We start from the raw sequence: 10,676 nt of genomic DNA on the forward strand, positions 1-10,676 counted from the left end.
GGGGATTAATTCACTGATTGGGGTTAAGGATCTCATAACCCAATCATTTATCCACTGAACCTTCTTGTGTTGTCTTATGTATGAGCTTTTGCAGGACAACTCACATCCAAACCATAACATATAGTGAGATAATAAGAATGTGGGGATTTGGGTCTAGGTCTCTTGACCTTTGGTTCCAACGTGGTTTTTGAAGGTGCAGTCAATATAATCATCCAATTTTGTGGATTTGAGACACAGTGGTGGGAAAAGGCTAGAAGGCAGATTTGGGTCAGTTTATTCAAAGCAAAGGAGTTTAGAGTTTTTTGTCAGGCAGTGGGAAGCCATGAAAGGTTTTGAATAGTGGGAGTGACTGTGCCTGTTGACTGGTCTTCCCTGCCACTTCAGCACTCACTGTTTGGCACTTAAAAACCAAGCTGACAAGTTAGTTTTACACCCCTATCAGCAAGTCAGAACCTGGTAGTTTGTGGTCAAACTGTTTATGTACTTTCTTTTAACAGTTTTTCTCTCAGCTGCTTTCTGCTTTATTTAAGGGCATTCCAGTCATTTCCATCTGTCCTCTATTAGAAGCCAACCTTAAAGGAGCCCTGGTGTGTCCCCCCACCCGGTCCTGCCTTAATGAGAAAGCTGGTTTCTCTAATTCTGAAATCAGATCCAGCCAAACAAGCAAAGACACAATCACTTTGGACATGGAACACTGAAATGGTGATTAATCTTCTTCCTGAACATTCTTGTCAAATGCTTACTTCACCTCACACTTTCTTCATTTCTCAAAAAACATCTGGCATGCAGCTTTTTTCCCTCCTCCTTTCTACATGTTGCCTAATTTATCCCCCTCTTCTCTTGTCTTCTATTTTTGCTACTTGGGGAAGAAAATACTAATAGTAAGATGAGTATGTCAATAAGCCAGATGCCTGGTGTTGTCTCCTGGGATTGTGAGGGAGGCAGGTTACAGCTCATCCCCATTTTACCAAAAGAGAGGAAGTAATATATCAAAAAATACCTAATGTTAATGGAAGCAAAAGTGGGGCAAAGATCCAGGGCTTCTGATGGCCTGGGCAGTGCTCTGCCCTGCATGCCATGATTTGAAGCATGTAGACACTGAGGTTCAGCCAGCTTGGGTGAATTGGTGAATGTTGCCAACTGTCCTTGTTCCTTTTGCTATGCAAACTGTCAAGATATGGATTCTTGCATACTGTGGGACTTCTTAGAATATTTGATTTTATTTCATTTGTTTTTGTTTTAAATTTTGTATTTTCAAATGATTTCAGACTCAAAAGAAACTTTAAAAGTTGTACAGAGAGTTCCTGTGTACCCATAATCCAGCTTCCATCAATGATAACATCTCACATAACCATGGTACATCTTCAAAACCAGGAAATTGATATTATAACAGTACAATGAACTAAACAATATACTTTTTTATGGCCTGAATTATTTCCACAACAAATTTATATTTTTAAGCCATGTTTTAATCAACTTTTCTTTTTTTTTTCTTTTCTTTTTTTTTAATTGGTTGTTCAAAACATTACAAAGCTCATGACATATCATCTTCCATACATTTGATTCAAGTGGGTTATGAACTCCCATTTTTTACCCCAAATACAAGTTGCAGAATCACATCGGTTACACATCCACATTTTTACATAATACCATATTAATGACTGTTGTATTCTGCTACCTTTCCTATCCCCTACTATCCCCCCTCCCCTTCCCTCTCATCTTCCCTCTCTACCCCATCTGCTGTTGTTTAATTCTCTCCCTTGTTTTTTTTTCCCCTTTCCCCTCACAAACTCTTATATGTAATTTTGTGTAACAATGAGGGTCTCCTTCCATTTCCATAGTTTCCCTTCTCTCTCCCTTTCTCTCCCCCCACTCGTCTCTGTTTAATGTTAATCTTTTCCTCATGCTCTTCTTCCATGTTCTGATCTTAGTTGCTCTCTTTATATCAAAGAAGACATTTGGCATTTGTTTTTTAAGGATTGGCTAGCTTCACTTAGCATAATCTGCTCTAATTCCATCCATTTCCCTGCAAAATCCATGATTTTGTCATTTTTTAATGCAGAGTAATACTCCATTGTGTATAAATGCCACATTTTTTTTTATCCATTCATCTATTGAAGGGCATCTAGGTTGATTCCAAAGTCTAGCTATTGTGAATTGTGCTGCTATGATCATTGATGTGGCAGTATCCCTATAGTATACTCTTTTAAGGTCCTCAGGGAATAGACCGAGAAGGGCGATAGCTGGGTCAAATGGTGGTTCCATTCCCAGCTTTCCCAGGAATCTCCATACTGCTTTCCATATTGGCCATACCAATTTGCAGTTCCACCAGCAATGTATAAGTGTACCCTTTTCCCCACATCCTCGCCAGCACTTATTGTTGCTTGACTTCATAATGGCTGCCAATCTTACTGGAGTGTGATGGTATCTTAGGGTGGTTTTGATTTGCATTTCTCTGACTGCTAGAGATGGTGAGCATTTTTTCATGTACTTNTGCCTTTAATTTCTTTTGTCTGTCTAATTGCTCTGGCTAGTATTTCAAGGACTAAATTAAATAGAAGTGGTGAGAGAGGGCATCCCTGTCTTGTTCCAGATTTTAGCGGGAATGCCTTCAGTTTTTCTCCATTTAGAATGATGCTAGCCTGAGGCTTAGCATATATAGCTTTTACAATGTTGAGGTAAGTGTTTAATCAACTTTTCATTGCTTTGACCAAAAGAACTGACAAGAACAGGAGGAAAAGTTTATTTGGACTCATGGTTTCAGAGGTTCAGTCAATGGTCGACTGACTCCATAGCTCTGGGCCTGAGGTGAGGCAGAACATCAGTGTGGTGGAGGAAGGGAGCTCAGGACATGGCAACCAGGAAGCAGAAAGAGCTCCCCTCACTGTGGATACAATGTAAACACCAAAGGCACCTTCCCAGTAATGTACTTCCTCCAGCTACACCCTACCTGCCTATAGCAATTGCCCAGTTAATCCACCCTAATTAATGCACTAATTAGGTTACATGTCTTATAATCTAATCATTTCACCTCTGAAAATTCTTGTGTTGTCTCATACATGAGTTGTTGGGGAACACTTCATATCTAAATCATAACAAGCCCTAAGTCCCAGTGTGACTGTATTTGGAGAATAGCCCTTTAAGGAAGTAATTAAGGTTAAGGTAATAGTGGGACCTTAATCTGATAGAACTGGTATCCTTATAAAAAGAGGAAGAGATACCAACATTCTTTCCCTCATCCCTATAAATATTGAAGAAAGGCCATGTGAGGATATTTTATTCCTTGCCTTCCACAAGCCAGGAATAGAGTCCTCACCAGAAATCTATTATGGCACTGCAGTCTTGCACTCCTAGTCCCTAGAACTGTGAGAAAACAAACACCTACGATATTTTGTCTACGATATCAGTTTGTGATATTTTGGCGGCCTGAGCAGACTAATACAACCTATGCCATTTTACCATTTTTTATATTTATTTTTTAGTTGTATTTAGACACAATACTTTTATTTTATTTGTTCATTTTTATGTGGTGCCGAGGATCAAACTCAGGGCCTCTTATGTGCTAGGTGAGCACTCTACCACTGAGCCACAACCCCATCCCCCATTTTACCAGTTTTTATGTGCTTGTATCTTTTTTTTGGCATATAGTGCTATATAAGTTTTCTGGGCTTGCCATAAACAAACATACCAAAGACTTGATGAGTTAAACAACAGAAATTTTAATTTTGTCACTTTTTTTCAGTGCCATGCAAATATAGTCATATAGTATGTGATATTTTGAGGTTGGCTTGCTTTTTTTCCCTCATTCAGCATAATGCCCTTGGGATCCATCCAAGCTGTTTCAGTAATAAATAGTTGGGATTTTTTTTCCTGCTAAGTAGTATTCCATATGGATGTACCATAGTTTGTTTATCCATTCACCAAAGAAAGCTCTTGATTTCCAGTTTTAGACTATTACAAATGAAGCTGTTATGAACATTTGTGTACAGGATTTTGTGAAAAATGTTTATTTATTTATTTAAATACTTTTTTTAGTTGTAGTTGTACTCAATATCTTTATTTTACTTATGTATATTTATGTGGTGCTGAGGATCGAACCCAAGCCATCCATGTGCTAGGCGAGTGCTCTACCACTGAGCCATAACCCCAGCCCCCCAAAATATGTTTACATATGCCTCAAATAAATACCCAGAGTGTTATTGCTAAGTCAAATGGTAGTTAAATGTTTAGTTTTATAAGAAACTGCTAAACTATTTTCAGAGTGCCTGCATCATTTTACATGCTCCAAATTATAACTGAAGTGCTCAGAATCTGTACATCTTTGCTGGCGTTTAATGTTATAACTATTTTTTATTTTAGTCGCTCTGATAGGTGTGAAGTGATATCTTCCTGTGGTTTAATTAGCTTCCCCCTAATTGTTGGTGATGTTCACTACATGTCTCTTCACGTTTTTTGTCTGTTTTCTAATTGAATTATCTGATTTTTTGCTGTTGTGTTTTGAAAGTTGTTTACATATTCTAAGCACAAATATTTTGTCAAATATCTGATTTGTAAATGTTGTCTTCAGTCTTTGGCCTGTCATTTCATCTTCTTAACAGAATCTTTCATGGAGTATAAAGTTTTAATATAATATCATAAATGTTATGCATATATGGGATAGCACTAAAGAATAGATACATATTATGTATCTATTCCAGAAGTAGAGTTTATCAATATTTTTATTGGTCATGCTTTTGGTGTCATGGCTAAGAACTACTCACCAAGCCTTAGGTTCTGAATATTTTCTTTTATATTATCTTCTAAAATTTTTATAGTTTCATATTTTACATTTCAGTGTGTGATACACTTTGAGTTGTTTTTTGTTTAAAAATGAAGTTTAGGTGGAAGTTCATTATATGTTCATTCACTATAAATTTCTCTGTATTTTAACCTGTGCATTTACTTACAGCCTCATGTACAAAAGGGCCCTGTGCTTGGTTTAATGTCCTGCTGCTCCTCTTTTGTAATTCTTAATAATTTCATCTCCCAACTCATGTTGAAAATCCAATGGGACAATGGTGCATGTGCATAAGGAGAGTAGATAACATAATATGTATCTATTCTTCAGTGCTATCCCATATATGTATAACATTTATGATATTATATTAGCACAGAATTCCAGTGAACCCACAATGTCCAGGAGCACAAGACTCAAATGAATTATGTTTATGACTAAGCAAGGGCCCAGAAAACCCCAAGAAGCTATGTTTTTCATTTAGACCAAGACTTGGTTTGATTGCAAAAAGAAGGCAGTGGTGTTCTAAAATGACCAAGGAACCCTATCATATTCTTTCTTACTCATGTTATTTTCCTCTATTAGCCAACCACTATAATTGACTATGATATAGAAGTAAAAGATAGGGCAGTCCGTAGCTCCTTTTCCTTTCTATTCTTCCTTAGAACAGTAAATCAAAGGTGAAGACTATTGGTAGAATGTGTGTACATGAAAAACTGAAGTACAAAGCAGTTCAGTTTTGTGTAATATTTCCATTGTTCTGATAAGAATGAAATACATATTCATGTATGAGTTATTAAATGTGAATTGTACACTTTTAGTGATGTTAACCTATGAGTTAATGCTCTTATATTTACATTTAAACTAACCTTGAAAAATAAAGATGAACAATAAAATTCATACTAATAATTTAAATGTCAATTATTCTTAGAACCACATTAAATAACAAATAGAAAGTACCATCTCTCTCTCTCTCTCTCTCTCTCTCTCTCTCTCTCTCTCACACACACACACACACACACACGCGCGCGCGCACACACACACGGGGGTGGGGAGGGAGAGGAGCAGGGAGGCGCATACGGTGGGTAGGTGTGGAAGAGGAATTAATAGATAGGATGTGTGAATACACAGAAGAAAGAAAACACTTTTTTAGTAGCTTTAACAGCAATTTCCCCCTGCTTTAAGAATGAGAGACCTCACTTCTTCATTTTGCACCAGGCCCCACAAATTAATGTAGCCTGCCCTGACTGTATACTTAAAATTTTTCATAATACAATTTTGGGAAAAATCCTACCTATTCTTTAAATATTAACACAAAACTCCTGTGCAGCATTGTCTTAACATGTAATTTTGATAGTAATTTTTAACAATTTAAAATTGGATACATAATAATTGTATATATTTCTAGGATACAGTATGATATTTTGATTACATATATAGAATATGGAGTGCTTCATGAATTTGAGTGTCATCCTGGTGCAGGGATCATGCTAATCTCTGTATCATTCTAATTTTGGTAAAAGTGTTGCCTGAAATTAGCATGAAACTACAGTAACCTTTTAGTCCTTTGAGGTCCTAGTGGAAAGGTCAGCTGTATTATTATTTGGCTGTACAACACTGAGAATGCTTTTTCCCCTCCTGAGTTTATGTCTTGAACAATGAAGAGGTTGAAATAGATGGTGCTTTCTGAAAGTACTCAAGTTGGGAGACTGTGATTCTCTCATTTATACCATTTAAAGGCCTTTATTTATATATAGCTGGTATTTGGGAATGACCACTTTGGATTTGAGCATTTGGAGAAAGTGCCACCTCCCTTGTCTATTTCTATTCTCATGATGGTTTGCATATAGTAGGCACTTATGAGCTGTTTTCTGGATAAATTAATAAATAAATAAATGAGCTGTTATTTGTGTGTCACCTCATGGCTGCTTCAGAATCAACCATTTTATCCTCTTTTATCATAAGAAAGTTCGCATGAAGTCTATGTTGTAGAAAGTCTGAATGTGATAGAAGTGAGCTCTGATACTGCCCTGGGACATCAACCAGCCTCTTGGTGCCACTCTCTTCCCTTGTGAGGTAAAGTTTTCCCTCTTTCCACACTCTTTGCATTTCTGAGGTCTTAAACTCATATCTCAAATCCTCAGCGTGTGTGTGTGTGGGGGTGGGTAGGTCCACCCTGCTCACCAGGCTTGGTGATATGTGTCCAGCTCAGAGGTCCATAAAGGAATTGGGTAATGGGCAGAGTGTCTCATGTGGGTTGAAGTCTCAGCCCCACAGGGGACCTTTAAAACTTCCCATCCATACTAGAGACTTTTATTTCCCACACCCGCTGGAGGGGTGGAGTGAGGCACAATGTGGGGAGGATGGCTTTGTGAAGTCCAACACCTTGAGGCAGTGAGCCATGAATACTGACAGAAGAGTAGTCTGGGCCTTTGGAAGCCCTGAGCTGCCCATTTCCTTGCCACTGGCCAGAACACTTTGATGGCATTACTAAACCATATTAGCCCCACTCCCTCTAGCCCCACTTTCCACTTTCACAAGCTCTACTCGTCACTTCTTAATAAATCAGGCAGAATTTTTCCAGCTGGGCTTGGTATTGGTTTCCCCAAATGACCCTTTAAAAGTTCAGATTTGAATCCATGGATCTGTCTGAGCAGGAGGCGGGCCTCATACATCACTGAACACTCATCTTCTCAGAAGGTCGAGGCCTTGGCATGGTTGGGTGTTGATGTCTTTATGGATGGAAAATGTTGGTTTTGCATTCTATCAGTAACCCCCACAGAGGTGATATTGGGATTTAGGGAATCTAATCATTTGGAAAATGCTTGATTGGAGCCAGCTCTAGCCTCATTTATATTTTGGAAAGAGAAGATAATGACTTGAACTACAGAGATGGCTACCCCTCCACAATCTTGTGAGACAGGCTATGGAATTACCAAGCTGGCAATGTCCACTGAGTTGGGTGATAGGGAGGCAAATTCAAGGAGAAACACAACAAAAGATCAAAAGCAGTAGTGGTGAGAGTACTGGGTTGGGAATCAGCAGATCAGGGTTCCAGTTCTGACGCTTTTATACTCTTACTTTTTCATCATGTTACATTGAGTAAATTTCTTTCATCTCAATTCCCTCATAAAAAATGAAGATCTTTTCAGCTCTGATCTGTGTCATTTGAGACGATAATTTTCTCCTTTACTGGATTACCTACTTTTTTATGCCCTGGATGTACACTTTCCTGGTAGTTTGACTTTTAAAAAATTACTTAACCTCTCTGTTTTATTCTCCTTATCTATAAAATGAGGATGATGATAATGATGATAAATACTTATAGGAATGTTATAAGGAATAATTATTTCAATTTACAGTTGTTTCCACTTCAATTTATACTTAAGAGTATTGCCTGGCACTTATTAAATATAATAATATTGTTAGCAGCTATTATTATTATTATTATTATTGTTATTGTTATTATTATTATTATACTTCTCTAGGCTATCCTAAAAAGGCCAGGGTAGAATATCTGAGATTCCAGGCTCTAGCTTTTCCTTCCTCTCTGAGATGATATACCATCTAGTGGTTGCTTTCCTAGGCTTTTAGACACATAACTCACCTCCATTTGGGGAAAGCCACCTTCTGCCCTTCTATTGCATAGCACCTTGGGGCTGCTTTCTAAATGGGGCCTCAATCTGGACCTCTTTAGAAAACAGTTCATCTAATATTTGGATTTACTTTCCCAACCTGGATGGTTTTGTTCATCTTCTCAAATGTGCTTCTTCAACTTCTGACTGGTATTTACCTTTTCTCAGTCAAGATGGCCAGTAGTGGAGAGTAGGGGGATATGGATGGGATAGATGTGAGATAAGCAGGGCAGAAAGGAAGTTGAGGATTGTCTTGTCAGAATTCATTTTCATAAAGGGTTTCTGTGCCTCTGGGACATCCATATGACCAATCCATGCCCTTGATTCTTTTTCTGTTGGTGTACCTAGTTAATTCAAACATATGGATAAATAAATTTTTATGAATTCAGTGGCAGCCTCTGTGAAGTAGCATTTGAGTTTGAATTTGGGTCATAGAAATACAAAATGTTATAGACATAGGGGGCCTTAGAAATGATCTCATACAATTTCTTCCTTCTATAATGTATTGAGGAAATTGAGGCCCCCAAAAGGGATGGGATTTTCCCAGGATCATACAGCAGAGTTGAGGCTAGAATCTAGGTAATTTGGTACATAGTTGTGGTCCCTTTACCTATATAAATTTGTCACTGGGTAGTTTTTCAAGGCATAGGACCTTAAACAAACAGAGTGACTCCAAGCATATTAGAGTGTGGGAAGGTGAATGGAGATGTTTCAGGATACTGAGAGTTTTTGGTTCCCCTCAAAATCCCTTGTAGGCATTTGCCTTTTCTGCCTTCAAACAGGGCCAGACTTGCTGATTTTCAAGTCTAGGAGAGCCAGATTTTCAGGGTTCCTTGTCCCCAACTGTACTGCCATTGTTGGGTGGGGCCAGGAGGAGAGGCCTTGCAGCTGGATTTCCTATGTGTCTCCAGGGCCTGGGAGGAGCTTGTCACTCTGGAGCAGTACACAAGGCTCCCAGCATCTGCTTTGAGGTGCTTGGTCACGCCATCCAAAGACAACGAAGAGATATGAATAGAATTGATGGAAGAGTGAATCAGGGGTCACCGTCTGGTTTGCTCGGCAGCCAGTCCATGGGAGCGGCGGAGCAAAGAGAACAAAGCACAGTGTGAGCCCCTGGCCAACAAAATAACCTAATAAATAGAGGTTGCACACCCCAGGGAGCACAGTGGAGTTTCTGGCAGGATGGGGCAGTAGTCATTCTGAACAAACAAGATCTTAATTTATGTCTAAGCAGAGCAAGATTAGAAACCTGCTTCACATTCCTCCTAGAGAGTGTTTCCGAAAATCAGCCAAGTGAATTTCCTCCATTTGGATACAGAGCAGAGAAGCCATGCACATGGCCTTCTAAACATAGTTCCTGGGCCACTGCACTGGCAGTCACAGGCATGAACTTCAAGGTAGCAGTATCTGATGCCAACTTGTTGTGCCAAGTCAAGGATAGGGACAGTCTTGTCTGGATCAACATCAAGATCTAAATGGCCTGCTCGGAGCATTGTATATCTGTGCCAATAGCTGACTGACTGTGCAGTTCAGCTTCTCCTGAAGATCTTAAACTATTTTTTTTTCTGCCTATGTTTCTTTCCTATCTGGAACAGTCTTCTATTTATGAGCCATAAAGCTGTCACTTTTACTCCATTCAATTCTTTCCTATAAACTTATCTTTATTCTTCCATAGGAGATCATCAAAAGGAAGGAAAAAGAGGAGGTATAATGAAGGATTTTTAATCTTGAAGCTGGAAGATTCTCCAAAGATCATCTAAAATAATCTCTTGAGGCACTAAGTTTCAACTACTATTTACATTCTGGTGACCCTCAATTCTATATGTCCATTATCATTCCCAAGTTGCAAATAATGTATCAAGGCACTTGTATGTACCACAGGAACCATAATATTAACATGTTCAACATGGAATCCATCATATTACTAATAAACATGATCCTACTCTTGAGTTTCCAATTTTTCTTGGTGGCATGATTATCTACCAGCTACCTAACCTAGAAACTATAAAGTCATCCATATATCACCAGCTTCCATTACCTGCTAGACCCAAATTCCTCAGCAAGTCCTGTTGATTTTATCTCCTAAATATATTTCAACTCCATCTGCTTTGTTCTATTTCCATTGCCTTTATTTAAACCCTTATTGCTTTATTTTATTCTACTAGGACTTGAACCCAGGGGCTCTTTACCACTGAGCTATACCCCAGCCCTTTTTATTTTATTTTATTTTGAGACAGGGTCTTACTAAGTTTTTTTTTTTTAAAGAG

At 38.4% G+C, this 10,676-nt stretch overlaps 1 non-coding gene across 1 annotated transcript; it reads right to left on the bottom strand.

The window, feature by feature from the left end:
* Nucleotides 1-6,211: 6,211 nt before the first annotated feature.
* Nucleotides 6,212-6,316, bottom strand: LOC125614521. The gene has a single exon (XR_007345113.1). It is a non-coding gene; the product is annotated as a U6 spliceosomal RNA (small nuclear RNA).
* Nucleotides 6,317-10,676: the final 4,360 nt, after the last annotated feature.

The sequence above is a fragment of the Marmota marmota genome, unplaced genomic scaffold (assembly GCF_001458135.2).
Source record: "Marmota marmota marmota unplaced genomic scaffold, marMar, whole genome shotgun sequence".
NCBI classification, from domain to species: Eukaryota; Metazoa; Chordata; class Mammalia; order Rodentia; family Sciuridae; genus Marmota; species Marmota marmota.